Below are 17,064 nucleotides of genomic sequence, written 5' to 3'. Positions count from 1 at the left end.
TTAATCTGAGGATTAATTTGTGGTGTTCACTAATTTTTCCAAAATGGATTTACCCGTTCGCCATCTTATCTCGAAAAAGTACTCATTTATGAAATCAAATAATACGCCCTCCCCTAAGGCAAACGTGCATCCATGAGACAATTTTGAGAGAAATAACAGGGATTTGTAAAGCTTAGCCGAGGAAGGATGTGGCTGTGAATCTAAACAGGCTTAGTGAGAGAGAGAAAGCAATACGGAAAGCTGTAGAGTATAGCACAGGCAGAGCCAATACCCTGAGCCTCATATCTGTTCTCCATATTCCTGAGAACCCTTCCTCAATAAGAGAGGTTTTCGGTCTTTCCCCTCCAGTCAAAACGAATGAGCTGAAGAATAATCGCTGGGTTTGAGCCGGAGAGTTGGGGCTCAACCCTCGGGGAACTGCAGCAGGTGATGGGATGAAAGAGGGAAAATAGGATTACGCTGAGAAAAACAAATAGTGAAAAAGAATCAAAAAGATATAGAGTACAGTGTGTCTGGTTGAATCAAGGACGGTCAATGATGATATGCTGGCGGTAAATGTTGTCTGATCGTGTGGTTTTAGTAGTAGGCTATTAAATATATATATATATATATATATATATATATATTTGGACAGATTTATGACCATGTCTGTGATAGATACAGTCTCTAATATGAGATTGCAAATTGATTTCAATATTTGATATTACCTTACTCAATATTAAAGATATCAGGGTAATATTTTTCACATTATGTACAATGAGTTTCTATAGAAAACAGTAAATCAAAAAAGACTTTAGCTTTTTGAATGTAATTATTCCGATTCCTCTTCCGACAAATTCCATTACTGATTATTTTAATTCTTTTGAGAAAAAAAAATCTGACAATATGAAATGCAAGTCTCATTCACCGCCCTCAGCCACATTTGCTAAATGACATCATTTCAGATTCAAAGGAACAGAAAACATCTGAAATTAGTTTAATACAGTTCTTGAATAAACTGTGTTTACGCTGATTTCATGTTGGTTCAGCTAAACATTATTATAGTGTTTCATCTATTTGCGAAAGAATGCACATTCAATAACCATTAAATGAGTCAAAATTCATAACCATGATTCAGATATGGTGTTATTAAAACCTTAACCCCGTTCAAGATCATTAAAACTGAATAAAGAAGTTAAGCGATTACTTCCTCACATCACCAGATGGATTTCCGCGCTAAAACGCTTTCATTTGACTCCTCTTCACTTACGTGGATTCCTTAGATAAAGTCTGCCACATTTTCATTTTAGTCATCTTAACTCTAATAGATCCTACAGATAAAGACTGCCATATGAAATTACAGAGGTTGCCCCATCAGTGAAGTAATTTCCACCGTGATTTGGCGCTCCGCAGTGCATTTGTTGGGCACTGCTTTATTTTGACAAGGACGTTAATGCGGCAGGAATTTATTTATATCTCAGAGAAGGCGTGAGGAAGAGCGGGGAGATGTAGCAAAGGAGATTTATCGAGAGGCTTGTTAGGTAAGCATCAGGTACCAGCCTGTCAAAAAAGGACAGAGTACACCTCCGCAAAACTCGGTGCCCTGGGCGTCCGAAAATCACCTCACATCTTGGTAATGAGAGTCAACAGTTATTTCGTTATGCCAATGAGTCATTCTGCTTTCTTTTTATAATCTTTAATTTGCTGCTATTGTTAATGTTGCCAGCGCAGCTGTTAATATTGACATTTCCTTTAGCAACTGTTTGAAAAAGACGATGTAGGCCCCCTTCCCTCGAGGTCGATTCTAAATTGAGGACATATAACAATGGAGAATATCCCTAAACTGTTAACCTCTCCAAAGGGTTATCTTGTCAGATTTGACCTTGCTTGATGCTAGGCTGTTGGGGCATCATTTCGTTCCCATCCCACTATTCAGAGGCTCATTATTTTCCAGTCCCATTGTGAATTAGATTCCTCTGGGTAGCCCTGAAAGTCCGGTCCATTATAAAGGCCACTGCTGGGCCATTTCACCACTCCGAATCCCTGATGATGGCTAATGCACCATAGGCGAACGGCCTGCTGGTCCCACAACTGCAGATATGTCTAGACATTACAGCCATCAGATCGAATGAGTTTGCGGGTATATAAAAGCACATACGAATCAAGAACATCTATAGACCTCTATCACATCAGATTTTTTCCACGGTAGTGAATCAGTGTGTGGCGAATACAAGCAGTGCGCTCTGCTGAGCCACACTACTGTGAGAACACAGGGAGATGGCTATAGTAAAATCATCAGTGACATTATGTACTTCTTTGCCTACCAACCAGTGGGCACATCACAGTACGCCTTCACGATGTCGCCAATTTCATTGAACACCCACCGCTTGGTAATTACACCACCCATCAAGACTAAGCTAGACTCGGATGCACAATAACGGAATACCAGCATACAAATGCACACCCCAGCTAAATAGGGCCAAAAAGCCAACACCTTTCCCCAAGCGTCTCGTTGTTTTTCTTTGGCGGAAAGCATGATCATTCTGGAAAACCAGAACTGCTGACTTTTCAAAAGCCAAATAGTTAAACAGAGCCTCTCCTAAATTTGCATAATAAGAAGCAAGAAAGATAAACACAATCATAAATGGAAACCGGAGCTATCGTGTCCTCTCTCACTGCCCATATGGTCCAGCCTGCTGGAGATACCAGGCCCTCATGGGACCCAGCAGCTAGAACAATTCGCTTCTATGATTTTGCCTGCAATGTATTTGAAAGCGTCCACCTCCAGGGCAATGAGAAACCACGGGGATCTGAAGCAGTCCCTTTGAGATACAGAAAGCAAAAGTTTGATACAGTAGCAATTGTCACAGTAGCTGTAAAACTGATAAATGCCCCGTCTGTGACATAATCCCCCATTTTCCCTGAAATTTATCTGGTGCTGAGCCAGAACTGCAAGGCACTCTCAAAAATGCCAAAAACCTGCTGAAGCAAGAAATACATAGCAATCAGGTCACATATATAATTTTGTAATATTTTTTAGACATGCATACCTGTAGGAATGGGATGGCTGTCAACTAGTAGCATCGTCAAAGTGCGAATTTGTAAGCAGCTTATGTTTAGTGCCACCACAAAAGCTAGTTTGAATGGCATTTCGTGGGGCAGTCAGGGCCGAGTGGTTTAAGAGTTGGATCTGTAACCCAAAGGATGGCGATTTGATTCCTAAGTCTGGCAGGATACGACTAAGGTGCCCTTGAACATAGCATTTTCCCCCAGATGCTGCCCACTGCTCTGGGTGTGTGCAATGCACTTTGTCACTTTTAACTTTTCACTTGGTTTAAGACCAAGAAGTTTAAGATGGCCAGTCTCTGCCATTGGAAACGTGAGATTTATTCTGCTCACTTATTTGTCTTATTTGTTCTCCAGCAAACCTAGAGCTCATCTCGATCTCTCTGCTCAGTGGAGAAGAGCAATTGATAGGCACGGGAGCAGATGGGGACTGACAGAGCTCCTAGGCTGAAAGCTAATTGAAGGAGACTGGGGAAGACTTTGACGGCGCTCAAATGCCAGCAATGATCGGGAAATCAATGCAAGGATCCAATGAACTACACTCAGTGCAATTTAAGGAACACTCCTAATTTCCAAACTGGTGCTAATAATTTAGTCTGTCTGGTTGGCGCCCAAGGAAAGGTAATCCAGAATGCCTCTGTGATATTGTCCTAATAGTTTTCCATATTTAGAGGTATGTTACACGAGCAGAGCATGTGAGTGTAATGGAGCAACAGCGATTTTCCCTCCTAGTGTTCTGTAATCACTCCATTCCCAGTGCCGTTCCGGCTTTTCCATTTCCCACGTGTTTCCCACTGATAGGAGAAAGTCCACCTCTTTCATTCCACAGCAACATTTATGGGCAGTTAATTATCAACTGTGAACAAATCAATAATGTATGGGCACAAAAAAGTTTCCTTGTTTTATTTTCTGTATTTAAAGTGGACACTTTGCATGGGTATCACCAACAAGGCTTAGTCTTAAACCCACATTAAATCAAGATCTATTTAGCCATTCTGTTGCACCAAACTTGCTCAAAGGTGCCAAAGAATACATTGATACAATATGTTAAATTGTTCTCTGATATCTAAGTAAAAAAAATAATGAAAAATAATGTTCTGCTCTGATTGGCTGTTTACTGCACAGCTCATTTCAGTCAGAAGTTCTCAAAGCAAACAGACTTTGGGCCCTATCATACATCTGGCGCAATGCAAGTGTTTTGTGCTAGTTTCAGTCCAGGTATTGTTGGTGCGTTGCTATTTTGAGGCAACTACAACCTGCTCTAAAGTCTAAAGTCAATGGCGCAATATTATTTTTGTTATATAAAGAGCATGTTAGTAATATGCGTCTATAAACGGAACGACAATGCGCGTTTGCTTATTACACACAATGGATGCGCAGCAGCACACAAATGTTTTTAAATACGACAAATTAAATGATTCAAATGTAAAAAATTATTATTGAGTCTCTTAGAGATAAATGAGGACAGTTTAAATGACTTTTTTACAGAAGGCATGAAGCTGAGGTCTGTTGGCAGAAGAGCTGCTTTTGCTTTACCTGTAGCTTGGAAAGTAAGCAGATTTGTTTTATTTTAAAAAGTGCTAATATTGCATTTATTAGTTTTTTTATGCTACCCCACGGATTTATTCTATATGAAGACTCTGTACCTCTGGATATGGTGAGATGAGAACAGTTTTAAAGTAATAATTTTCAAAACACCCAGGACGCAGTCCCAGTGCTTAACTCTTCACACGTGTGTACATTTTTGATCTCCTGTTTGTTAAAAATAGAGTATTTTCCAACTTTTTTTTGCATATTTGTAAATTATTCTTATAAAAACCTTTTTAAGATTACAGTGATCATGCATCATATTTAACCATCTTATTTTACTTAATACTCCTTGACTGAAATAACAACTTTTAAAGAGAACCAAAACCTTAATTACACAAATAACCATTATAATGAATAAAACATAACACAAATTTTTAACACCAATCTTAAACTGGTGGTCTTTTTCCTCTGCTTACAATTTTTCCAAAGCAATCAGCCTTGACGCGAGTGCAACTGGCTTTTAAAGGGGATAAGAGATGAGACTCTCATTGGTTTATTGCACGTTACGCCCCAAAACTCACCCATCACAAATTACGAGAATAGGAACAACCCTTTTAGACTGTGCCCCAGGCGCATAAACCATTTTCCTAGGGCTGGGCGATAATTCGATAACGATAATTTTACCGATATAAACTTTTTCGATAAAACGATAAGGACAGTTCGATAAGTGATCGATAATGTTTAAGCACTGTGCGTAATGTTGCGCGAGCACTTCCGGATGCGGCACGCGCTCTTGGTTAACAATCACAGTGACAGTCAGACTTGAAGGAGTGGAAGATGAGGCAAGTTATTTATTTATTAGTAGAGACCTATGATTTTCGCGATGCGGATAACGCGGACGGAATCACGGAATCCAAATGCGCGGAAACATTTTCTTGTGTGTAATGTTGGACGCGCAAACAGGGTTCGTCAAACACAGCAGACACAGGTGCGTGCAGTATACTTTACTTTCATTCAGCGTCCGCCTTGCGCGCGCACACGTCCGCCCAGCTTTAAAAGTATATTTACAGGACATTCACAAATTCAGGAAACTGAGGAAAAGCAGCAGATCCACCACTGCAGTGAATATAGTGTTTGCGTATGTGCGCTCCCACAGCAACGTGACACTCTTGACATCCATTTATCAGCGTATATAGCTCGTATATGTATAACACACGCGTGATCACTGAACTAAGTTTTCTTTCTTGTTTAAGTGAACATAAACAGCTGTTACTCAGTATATTGAAACTTAAAGCAGTCTGTCTTGGGTCTTAAAGGGACAGTAGTCTGCTGCTTTTTTGTCAGAAATGTGTTGATTTCATAACAAATAGATTTACATTAAATACAGATGCATTAAAACAAGATTTTAGTTTTTGTATTTGTCATGTTCTGAATAAAAAGTAGTTTAAAACCATTATTAACTGTCTGGTTTTTACAATTTTCATTCAGGAGCAAAAATCTGCCTTTAAATTTGACAGGAGTAAAGATTTGTTATTTATCATGATAATTATCGATATCGACTGATATGGAAAACATTTTCTCGATAATTTTTTGGGTCATATCGCCCAGCCCTACATTTTCCCTGTCGTTAAACTAGCAAAAGTGGATTCGGTCACGCCTAAATGCACTTGCGATGTGCGCTTTAGACCGTATGCTTAGATCTTTTAAATATGGTCCCTTATGTTTGAGCCTGTATCAGACAAAGATGCAGAATAACCAATTGTTTGGAGATTGCAAATGGACGTTTCTGAGTGAGCGGTGTATTTGTGTTTTTTTTTTTCAGTATGGACCTGCAAAACGTAACTGTAACGTCCGTAGTAGAACTTTGGCCTAAAAACGCTAACATATAGCATTAACTAGCATAGACAGTCACAACTTTATTTTTAGCATTGTAACAACATTGCAATTAATTTAAGTGTAATTTAATGTCGATGGTGTACAGCATGATTGTAACTTCACAGTCAGTGTTATGTTGAGATTGGCCTTTTTTTCAGCGGTCTTTTGCATGCACGAGGTTTACAAAAGAAGGGGGAAACAATAGTGATTGAGGCTCACGATATGTCATTACCAGGCATGCACAAAATCTTATTATTCATCTAATGCAGTCTCCATTCTACAGCACCTTAAAAATAATCAGAATTTGTATTTAATCCATTATTGTAATCCACATATTAATTTTATAATAAACCCAGATTACATTTATGCATTTGGTTGATGCTTTTATCCAAAGCAACTTACATTAAATTAAAGCTATTCATTTTATCACTATGCGTTCACTAAAAATCAAACCCTTGTCTTTTTGCACTGCTGATGCAATCCACTACTAGTTGAGGTATGATAACTCATCAGATGAAAAAAACTATTACTTTTATCTCAGATCGAAAAAGGATTGACTTTAAACGTGCCAATGAGGATAATAATAATCTACATTTTATAATACACTCCAAAACTGCTGGGTTGTTTTTGACCCATGCTGGGTAAATATTAGACAGAACACACCTCTGGTTTAAAAATTAACTAATGCTGAGTTGTTTAAACTCAATGCTGGGGTATTATAACTCAGCATTGGGTCATTTTTAACCCAGCGACGTGTTCTATACAATATTTACTCAGCATGAGATCAAAAACAACCCAGCATTTTTTAGTGCACAATTATATTTTAAGTCTGAATCTACAATTAAATGTGTCTAAATATGCGGTAACTGACACCATGCTGTCAGGCCTCAGACAAAAATGTATTTTAAAAATGGGGCTAAAATATAAAAAAGTCCCTCAGCGTATGAATTCTTGAAACGGTATAAAACAGTGTAGTGGTCCGCAAGCCTGGCACGTCAGCTGTTAAGCGTCAAGCCCGGGGTGCTCTGGTTTCTCATCCTATACATGTAAAAAGACCTTTTGTTAATGCACAAAAAAATAATGGAGAAGAAAGCTGTTTTAACAGCACTAGTGACAGGTAACCAGCGATACATTTCCTCTTCCATGCACTCTTCAGTCGGGAGCAGCAGGGAAGAATATGGAATAACCAAAGTGATGTTTCATGACAAATCCCTATTCTTTTTTCTTTTCATCACATTACCTGTATTTTACAACCCATACTGCTATATTTCTCAAGGGGTCGATACAATAAATAGGCTTCTAAAATCCATGGACGCATTATCTCAGCCTCGTGGATAAGCCCTTGACATTAACATTTATGCATTTGGTATGCAGACAAGCTCTACATTTTAGATGTTAGGAATTTCTCCAGGGGTCAAACTTTTGATCTTTTGCACCGGTAGAGCAATGTGATATCAGATGAGCCACAGAAACACCTTTCCCTGCTGTTAACAGTAGTTACACTGGCGAATCCTTAATGGAGGACAAAATGATTCACGTAAAGATTTAAATGCAGGTTAAAGTTTTAATCCATGATTTGTTAATCAGTGCTTAAAATTAAGTGATGCAAGACAACTCGAATTAAAATCAACCAACCCTAGATTGGCTCTAAAATCTACTTAATTGAATTAATCTTCGTGCAACTCAGACATTGTGTGTTGTTTCTTAAGAGTCTTTTCAAACTCTGTAACTTATTTCGTCTATGCGCTGCTTACTCATTTTGATCATCTTACCATAAATATTTCACAAATGCCAACTTTCTTTCTTAACACTGTGTTAATAGCTTCTGATGGAAATGTTTTAGAGCAACCTGGGAATGAGGAAAAACATGAACACCCTTTCGCTCCAGGCAAAAATCCTGCAAATCCACTATCTCAAGCTGCACTACAGTAGGTATCACATCTTTCTGTTTGGAAATGAATTGGATTTATGAAAGGATACTTGCTGCAATACGATTCCCAATAAACCAGCCACCCTGACCTTGAGCCACGGCGAGATTTACCAATAAATAATCTCAGATATCAGTAGATCGTTCATTTATCATGTGTTAGTGAGTCAGTCTCGATTAGAGTTGTAGGTCAAAAAGCATCCCGTCACGAGCAATTGAGGTTTTGTGACTCACCACCATAGACGGTCTGGTTTCATTTCACAGATGGCAAAGAGACAGACGACAGGATAAAGCAACTTTAGATCTAAAGTGTGAGAGGATGGCGATAGCTGGAAAAGCCTCCTGCAGATTGGCAGCCTAAGGTTTTCAGTCAACCGAAAGGCAAGTAAGCTCTATCCATGATTCACATTTCTGTCTGTCAAATTTGACTTTTATAAGGAAAACATTAAGAATGATTGAAAAGGACTCAAGTTTAACATTTACAATTTTGCATTTGGCAGACGCTTTTATCCAAAGTGACTTACAGTGCAGTATGTGTGGATCGAACCCATGACCATTGCTTGAAACCAATTTAGCAGTTAAAGGCGAGGTCCATGATCTCTGAAAACCAATGTTGACATTTAAAATTATCACCTAAACAAATACGCCCCTACCCCAATAGAATCTGGACCTTCTTTTGATAGACCCACCCCACACATGCGCAACCCAGGCAACAATGTTGTTTAGTTGACACGCCCCTTGCTGCTGATTGGCTACAAGTGTGTTTTGGTAGTCAGCCCGACTCCCTTTTCCAAAGCGTTTTTCAAATATCGTGCACTCCGCCTTTAAGTGTCTAAAACTGCGGAATGTGGCATCTATTTACATATAGTCCAAGGTGATGCGAAAAACGGAAGGCGTAGACTAATTCGCATATTCATATCTATGGTCCAAGCTGTCCATTTGAGTAGAGGCGGGGATTAATTTGCATATTCATATATCCATATACTAAATCAGGCAAGGGTGTAGAGTTACATTCAAGCTGTTTAAAAGGATGAAGAAATTACTGTGACAGGTAAAAGTATATATGCTATTATGATGCTTAAAGATGAGATTTAACTGATACAATTTTTGACAACAGGGAGACATTAAATAAATTTCAGGTGGTTTGTGAAAAAGATGCAGATTTTAGGTATGATGATGACAAAAACCCCAAAGCTCAAAATGTATCATATGGCTAGACAGAGCAGACATTCCCATGTACAAAGATACAAGTAAAAATCCGTTGAGGATTGAGAAAGTTATGAAATTTTTAATATTAGAAATCAGAGGAAAAAGTTATATATGGATGTCAATAGAAGGTGTGTGACCGAAAAGGCTGCTTATTCACATGTTTTTGCTTATAACTTTCTCATTTCATGAGATATTTGCATGAAATTTTAACAGACGGTAGAATTTTGTTAGTTCTTTCAAATTAAATCATAAACATTTACTGGTTTAGTTGGGATGGGCCATTTAGTTGGAATTACTTTGTCATATTCAGACTCAGACCCATGGATTTTAGAATGCCTGCAGTTCTGATGTTTTGACAGGACGTTCGCTAATCTACCACCACAAACGTAAATTCCACATTTCCATGGTTCATTTAAATACCTTCTCCTTCCTCAGTTTCGATGAAATTTCATCATAACCAACATAAAGGGCTCTATCTTACACCCGGCTCAATGCAGCGCAATGCGCAACGCAAGTGTTTTTTGCTAGTTTCCACCCTGCACAATTATCATTTTCACGTTTAGCGGCACGTTGTTAAATAGCAAATGCATTTGCGCCCCCTTTTGCGCCCATGGGCATTCTGGTCTGAAAACGAGGTGTTTTAGGCGCATTGTTGGCGTGTTGCTATTTTGAGGCAACTAAAATAGACTACACCATTGACCAACAAAAACCTGCTCCAAAGTCAATGGCGCAATATGTTTTTTTGTTATTTAAAGAGCGCATTAGTAATGGGCCTATAAACGGGACGACAACGCGGGTTTGCTTATCACATACATGAATGCGCAGCAGCACAAAAACGCTTTTAAATATGAAAGATGAAAGGATTTAATGTAAAATATTATTATTGAGTCTCTTGGACATAAATGAGGACTAATTATGAGACGTTAGAAGGCGCAAAGAGCTGCTTTACCTGTAGCCTGGTACTGTAAGTAAATAAATGCTTTGCTTTAAACAAATGCATCTGTTTTTAAATGTTTTTTTAAAAATGCTACCTTTTATTGTATATGATGACTTTGTATCTGTGGATATGGTGGGATGAGAAAATTTTTAAAGTAATGCTTAAAAAAACTCAAGATGCTGTCCAAGTGCTGAAACGGTCGGAGAGCCGTTTGTAAATTCTTTATCTCCTGTTTGTTACAAATAAAGTATTTTCAGAGTACAAACCATTTGTTACATACTTGTAAATAATTTTTTGATGATATTGGATAGCCATACATTTAAAGCAATTACAAGCCTGCTTTTCTACTTCCATGACTAAAAGAAAAGGGGTTTAAAAGGTTTAAATAAAAAAATAACAATTTCAATACAAGTGAAAAACAACACAATTATTTAACATTAATCTTAAACTGAGGATCTTCTTCCTCTGCTTAGTTTTTCAGTTTACAAAGTCTGTCGTCTAAAAAGGGATTAAACGTAGCGCCATGGCAACTGGCTTTTAAAGGGGATGAAAGCTGAGACTCTCATTGGTTTATTGCATGTTACACCCAAAATACTTCCATTACTCATAAAAAAAAGGATCAACCCTTTTCGACCATGTGCTTGACGTACAAACCATTTTTCCCGTCGTAAAATTAGCAAAAGTGGATTCAGACACGCCCATTTAGACTGTGCGCTTTAGACAATGCGTTTAGATCGTTAAAATAGGGCCCAAAATGTATATATAGTGTCAACCCCACCTTTTAGCTGTCCCCATAGTCTAGCGGAAGCACACCGAAAGCTCAAAATATCAAACGTTTCCGGTGGTTCTTCTTCGCGTATTTATTTTAGTATTAAGTAAACAAATACTACATCCATGCGGCGAGAAGTGGATATTGCATGACACGCATCTTAAGTAACAACCTGGATGAAACCCAGAAGTTCGACGCGCGTGCCCGTGATGTCAGCATTGCTACAGATTTTTGTTCTGTATCACCAGTATGAATTGACCTCTATTTGTATTATGTAAGGAATAATTGATGATGGGCCATTTAACTCTTTCCCCACCATTGACGAGAAAAAACGTGTTCCTGATAAGTTTTTAAGGTAATCTGTAATACCGCCATTATCCACTAGATGGTGCTCCTCCCCAATTTATAAAAAACTGAAGCAAAATTTTTGGGGGTAATTTTACACTCGTGTGTGTTTTTGATAACCGTTCTGAATTTGATCTTTAACAAAATTCCTTCGCAAAAATGCAATTACTTCAACTTTTTGCTCAAAATTTTGTATTTTTAAAAAGAAATACCCATATTTAAGAGTTTATACACAGATAAAAAATATAGATCAGATGAAACTTTTTTCCCGTTTTGTTTGTTTGTTTGTTTGTTTATTGTTTGTTTGAAAGCAGAGGGTCTGTTCTTTCATTTGATATATTTGTATGTTTATATATTTATAAAAGAAAATTTACCTGAAAGGCAACATGCTGGCAGGCATTTGAAAATAATGCACACCCAAGGTGGCAATGCTGCTCGACACAAAACATTGCTTTGGTGGTTATTTTAAGACAATTGACAGGTCAGTTGTGCGTTTATCTTAAAATAATGCATACTCATAGAAGAAAAGGTAGAAAAGCAGTAATTGTGTCCTTTATAAAGGTCCTTATGTACCATTTAGATACAGATATGATTTGGTACCAAAATGTACTAATATGCACTCTTCGGGTACAAACTCAAACCTATGTGCTGTACTGTACTATGTATATCCACAATAGAAGACACTTTTTTAAGCAGTTCGGTTTTAAATAGGAGCCCGTGGCACATTTACATCCCACACTCATGAAAATGCATTAAGCAGTGAATTATTTCAGATGGGTAATAAACCAACCCGATGCTCTCATTTAGTTCCCTTCATGTGTGGTGCCTTTACTTGCATGTGAAGACAGCCGCTTGGTTGTGACTTTGGTAAATAAATAAAACATTCACGGCGAAGCAAAGGTGCAGATTATAGATTCTTTCTCACGATTTGTGAAATCGGATACATAACTGAGCCATCAATAGCGAGCACTTAGAAATAACATAAGTAGTACTAAAGATCTAAAAGAATTTGATTATGGAAAATAAAGATAAGCAGTATGCAAGCCTCAGCAGTACAGAAGAAACAAAGGTAGTGGGACAAAATTTTGGCCACGTTATATATTAGTGTTGCCATGACGACCAGCTAGAAAAACCCACACTATTGTTGTGAGAGTATTCGGCCTACATACTAATGTTATTTTTGCTGTAGGGGGAATCGTACCTAGTTAAATCTCCAGTACAATTTAATCACTACAGTACATAGTTAAACCTAGCTGTGTGCTGTGAACGAAACACCTGCATCTCTCATTTGAGCAAGTTTGCGCAACACACGGGTACGTCTCACCGCATATAAAAAAGTGCATTACGGATTTTAGAAAAGCTTGAGCTCTTTTGTCCCCGTTTTGTTTCTTCCTCCTAAAAAAAGATCAAGTTGGTGAGCGAGGCAGAGCGGTGGGTGGTTTCGCGAGCATCTGACTTATCTGACACAGGCAGAGTTGGCCTGGAGGCTGCTACAGTACGCTAAGGAAGCACATCCATAAATTTTGAATCGAGCATCGTGACCCCGAAGGTAATATTAGGGGTACAAAAATCATAATTGTTGATTAAATTCCTTGATGTCGCAATCGTGAAAATTAATTATGATGAATAAAATTTACATTAGATTAATTATTGTGTGCCCTGAATAGGCGGCTAAGCCTTCATTCAAAAAGGTACACGGAGCTGTGGCCCTGAATCATTTATTGCGGTTTTATACAATCGGTAAATCAAAGGCTTACACGGTCAACTTCACATTGGCCCTCTTAGCAGAATGTAAAAGACAACTGCTGTTCGAAATTGGAATAAATGATACCAATAAAGCGAGCAACCGTTCGACTGCGGAGTGTGAGCTCACTTTACAGAGTTTCTGCATTCTGACGGATGATACCATTTAAATAAACAAAGCTATCTACACAGCACAATGAATCTCTTACACTGTTTCTATGCCTTGTTAATTATTACAACAGTGTTCTACTTTAGTTTTGTCGGTCGGTCGCTTGTTGTATATTAGGTTTATTTTTATGCACCGCGGCTTACAGAAAAACTGTGAATTCATCTGCGAATTACTTTGCTTTCATGAACTGCATTAAACTCACTCAGTAGGACAACTCAAGCTCAACTGGTGCTATGCCAACTTCATGGATTTGAATCCTAGGAAATGCATGTGTTGATATCATATTTACATTTGGCTGACACTTTAATTCAAAGTCACTTCAAGCTATGCATTTTATCAGTATGTGCGACCCCTGAACCGATGCTAATGCAATGTTCTACCAACTGAGCTACATAAAAATAAAGTTGCTTTTGATAAGAAATGTCTGCCAAATGTAATATAACCTTAATAACCTATTCAAGCCTCACTGTGAGTCATGTATACACGGTATAACTAGCGCTCAAACAACTATGAAGAAATGCAATATTAAAAGCTAACAAAGAGCATCTGGCATCCGTAGGCCGCGCAAGGCAACGTGAGATTTAGGGGTCTGTGATATCACCTTTATAATAAAGGAGAAGCATTAAAATTAGAGTTGGAAAGTATGGGGCTCTTGAGGATGCAAGGGGCACAATCATAAGTGGATCATTTCATTTGGGACGGCCAGAGGCGCCGGTGTTGAAAGGAGTGTTTACCACCCCGCAGCCCCTTCGTGGAGGTATTAAGCAGCCCCACTTTAAAAAATAGGCCATCTGTGAAGTGCCAGCCTCCACGCTAGAAAAAAATTGTCTGTGCATGATCTACAAATTCACATCTGAGGTTTTTCTGCTTTTCAAAGGGAAATAATTATCGAATGCATCCTGCATGAAAACCATTAGGTGTTCCAGAGAGGCTCAGGGTCAGTGCTTTGTTCTTCAGATGTCGTGCCTTTGAGCTGGGTACTTAACCACTGTAAGCTTCAGGCGTGCTATGATATTGATGAATTGTCGCATTTGACTGTTTGGAAAATAAAGCTGCCCAGTCAACAGAACATTAACAGGCAGGTTTGCAAAGCCACACTGTAAAAAGTGTTTCTGTGCCTTAGTAGATTTAACAAAAATAAATTTTGTAAACTGTATTAAAAATTTTAATAAATTGATTAATTCTAAATTAACACATTATTGAGTAAATTCAACTTAATTTTATTATGTATAATCGATTTAAATTTGTAAGAAAGAAATTAACTTAATAATTTTGTGTTAAAACTACATGAATTATTTTAGTAAATACAACTAACTAGGCAGTGGACTTGCAGTTCCCAGCATGCTTTGCATGGGACTGCATTTGGAGAGTGAAATTTGAATTGAAACTTTTTTTGTTTTGTTTTTAACTTGTTAGTGTTTAATGTTCATTTATCTTCGATATTTGAAAGAGTTTCTGTTTCTTCTTTGAGTTTTGTAGTTACCATTGTTCAGAAGACTGGTGCTTGTGCATAGACTGCATACTGAAGTATGTCGGCTTTACAGCTGCCCAAAACTAAACTGAGTGGGTGCGTTGTTTGAATAAACGTTTCTAACCCTCATCTCACGGCATAAAAACAACAACTAACCATAAATATGTTACCTGTACCAAGAAAAGTAGGTTTATCTAACTGAGAAATACTAGTACAAATAGTTAACTCAACTCAATTTTATTGCATTCATATTAAGTAATGTTAGTGTGTTCAATATACTTAAAAAAGGTTGCAAGTTGACTCAACCTAAAATTTCCCATGCAGTCGCTTGCCTCACTTTTTACTTAGATCTAGGTATTACTTTTTACAGTGCACATAATGTATCATATAATAAACATATTCAATTGAATTTAAAGCAATAGTTCGCCCAAAAATGAAAATAACCTCATATTTTAGGCACAATTTCAAGGCACATGTAAAAGATGTTTGTATAAAATCTTGTCTAATAAATGCCATTAATAGTAACTTGAATGATTTTTTTGAATGCTGAAAAAAATATTCATTTTAATTTACTCATTTTATTAAGGTAAATTTTTACAATAAATTTATTTAAGCTACATTTAAACAACAAAAATTGTTTTGTGTTGTTTTTCAATTTTTTTGTTTAAATGTAGCTTAAATAAATTGATTGACACCACTTACTTTAAAAAAGTGAGTAAATTGAAGTTTTTTTTTTTCAGTGTAGGTGTACGGTGTACTAGGGCTGAGCGATATAGCCAAATTTTTCATAAATCTGTATCAGTCGATAATTATCATAATAAATGACAAATCTTTATTCATTTCAAATTTCAAGGGAGATTTATAAAAATTTGCCATTAAATGAAATGAAGACCAGACAGAATGAAAAACAGCAGTTAATTATGATTTGAACTATTTTTTATTCAGAACATGACAAATACTTTCCAAACGAGTGATTAATTAAAGTAGAATACAGATTATAATATTACTAGTAAAATCAATATCATGACATCGTCTTAATGTCTTTGCTGCTATTGCCTGCATCAAAAAATGCTGCATTCCTTCTTCTGTGCCCTGCACGGCTGATAAATTAATAACTTGCCCCATCATAATTACATGCAGTCCTGTGTCCATTTTCGAAGAGTGCCTTGTTTTGTTTACTGTTGGTTACCAAGTTACCAGTACCACCATCATTGCCTCAAACAACTTGATGGAAACGCACCTCATTCTCGCATTTTTTTTTATTTTATTTTTTGCAAAGATTCGATTCACGTTTGGATGGAAATCCAGCTCCTGACGCTAATTTTTGTTCTTCCACTCCTCCAAGTCTAACTGAGACTATAATTGTAAGCCAAGACCAGGGCTGTTTCTCAATACCAAGACCACATATTAAATGTTTATAAAGCTTGGAAGAGCAAGGATGATTTCTAAAATAACTAAAAATGTGTTCATCTAAAAGATAATGGACATACAGTATCAGAGCCAATCCTGGCCTTCTGGGGGCCCTAAGCAACTTTGTGAGGGGGCCCTGTTATCGCGTTCATAAAAAAAAACATTTACTGTCCCTGCTTAAATGTAGCTATAAACAAACTGTTAACTAAAACACGTATTATCTTCTAGCTGTACATTTTTGCCACTTGTACATTACTGTGACACTCATCAGAATACTTCCTAAATATAACATTGGCACATGTTTTCTGAAAAGCCCTTAATCTGTTACATTAGTACTTAGAAAACAAGGTCCACTGCCAAATATATTATTTGTTTAAGAGATTATCAGGGAAACTAATTTTAAATTATGAATACAATAAAACCAAATAAGCTGTCAGATAAACTATAACTCAACAGATTTTTCAATCTTTTTTTTTAAACTAAGGCATGATCAGACTTCACAGGTAAACATACCAAAATACATCAATAATTCTCTAAATATGCAAACATTAGACCAAACGTGCATTGTTTTAAAATGCTAACAGGAGTCACACAACATCTTGCATGAATAAATGTGTTTATTTTTTTAACACGT

General features: G+C 37.3%; 1 protein-coding gene and 1 long non-coding RNA gene across 2 annotated transcripts in view; one reads left to right on the top strand and one right to left on the bottom strand.

Annotated features, from left to right (window-relative positions):
- Window positions 1–4,030, top strand: part of LOC135779678 (uncharacterized) — a 49,314-nt gene extending 45,284 nt beyond the window's left edge. The window contains exon 3 of the long non-coding RNA XR_010544845.1: window positions 3,403–4,030. This is a non-coding gene — a long non-coding RNA (uncharacterized lncRNA). The remainder of the gene's footprint in view (window positions 1–3,402) is intronic.
- The window catches only part of LOC135779677 (leucine-rich repeat transmembrane neuronal protein 4), a 154,374-nt gene that overhangs the window by 114,760 nt on the left and 22,550 nt on the right, over window positions 1–17,064 (bottom strand). The gene's annotated exons all lie outside the window — the stretch shown is intronic.

This window comes from Paramisgurnus dabryanus, chromosome 10 (genome assembly GCF_030506205.2).
Source record: "Paramisgurnus dabryanus chromosome 10, PD_genome_1.1, whole genome shotgun sequence".
In the NCBI taxonomy this organism is placed as follows: domain Eukaryota; kingdom Metazoa; phylum Chordata; class Actinopteri; order Cypriniformes; family Cobitidae; genus Paramisgurnus; species Paramisgurnus dabryanus.
This window is presented reverse-complemented; position numbering and strand designations above follow the sequence as displayed.